Raw genomic sequence first — 1497 nt, 5'->3', positions numbered from 1 at the left:
CGTCACGCGGGAGCTCCACACGCTCGACCGCCGTTGTACTCTTAGGTGGGAACCCATGCTCGACCACCGTCTTGTTCTTCGGTGGAAACCTATGCTCAACCACCTTAGTTGTTGCCGACGGGAACTCACGCTCAACCGCCAACTCAGTCTCCTCGCGCAGCGGCGAGGAGTTCAAAACTCCCATATCATCAAGTAGCACCGCACAAGTCGTGCAGAGAGGGCCATCGCTCACTCTGTGCACCGATTGAATCGTTGAGAGTTGATCAACGACGGTGACGTGAGGCCAATCTCTTGGCGAGACCAAGAGGTGAGTGAACACTTCAGTGACGTCGAAGTCGCGTCGGCGCTTGACGGACCTTGATAGCCAGTCGATTTCAGGCTGGTACCGTGTCAGCCACGGCATTCCAAGAATGCAGTCGAACGCGTAATTCATCTCGATCACCAGGAAATCATCCGTGCTGGTGAAGCCATCGAACGTGTATGGGAGTGATATCTCACACCGCTTGACGTGGTGAGCCTTCCCGTCCGCGAGTTTCGACACAACCTCGCTCTGTCCTTCACGGACGGGGGTCTCCGTTGGCAACACCGACAAGCACGACACGCGAAAGAAGTTGTTCGTCGCTCCGGAATCGAGGAGTGCGCGTAGTGGACGTCGGGCGCCGGCGACATGGAGACTAACAATGATCAGCCTCGTGTCGCCTCTGCAGTGGTGGCATTGCAACGTGTATGTAGCACGGGAGGGCTAGAAGGTTCGAGTGCCACCAGTGGGCCCGGACCTCCGTTCCAGCCAGTAGGGCGTCCCGTACCTACTGGCCCAGGCCGTTTTTTTTTTTTTTTTGGCTGACCGGCCTGGATAGGGGTGTCGACCTCGTCGACAACGGCGTTCGCGGTGGCAGGAGCTGGCGCGCGACAGACCGCCGCGCGATGACTCAACTTCCGGCAGCGGAAGCAAGTCAATGGACGCAACGTCCTACCTCCACGGTTCGCGGGGGAATCAGGAGCCTTACGATTGGTTGAGGCCTCGATAGCGTCAATCTCCATGGGCTCCGGAGTACTCTCCAGTTCCTTCGTCGACAGAAACCGGGCGTACGACGACGTCACCACATAATCCTCGCGAAGCGCGAGGACGAACGCTTTCTCTAGCGTATCAGGTTCCGCCCGGGTGAGATTGTACCGCGTCATACCTTCGCGCATGCCAAACACGAAAACATGGACTTGTGATGCCATGTCAACCGGCTTCGTGATAATACGCGAAGTGAGGTGCCATGTCTTCTAAACGTAGTCTCGCATCGACATCTTACTCTGTTTCAGGGCGAAGAAAGCGGCGCGAACCCGGGACTCGTCCTGTGGAGGTTCAAAGGCGAGACGCAGGTCACTCTGGAGTGCCTCCAGAGTCGGGAACGCTTGAAGCTCGACGACAAGCTTGCCAAGGGCCCACTCTTTGGCTTGTCCGGATAGTCGGGAGAGGAGGAAATTCACCTTGGACGACGGCGCCTC

This window comes from Phytophthora parasitica (assembly GCF_000247585.1).
Source record: "Phytophthora parasitica INRA-310 unplaced genomic scaffold supercont2.79, whole genome shotgun sequence".
NCBI lineage: Eukaryota > Oomycota > Peronosporomycetes > Peronosporales > Peronosporaceae > Phytophthora > Phytophthora nicotianae.
This window is presented reverse-complemented; position numbering follows the sequence as displayed.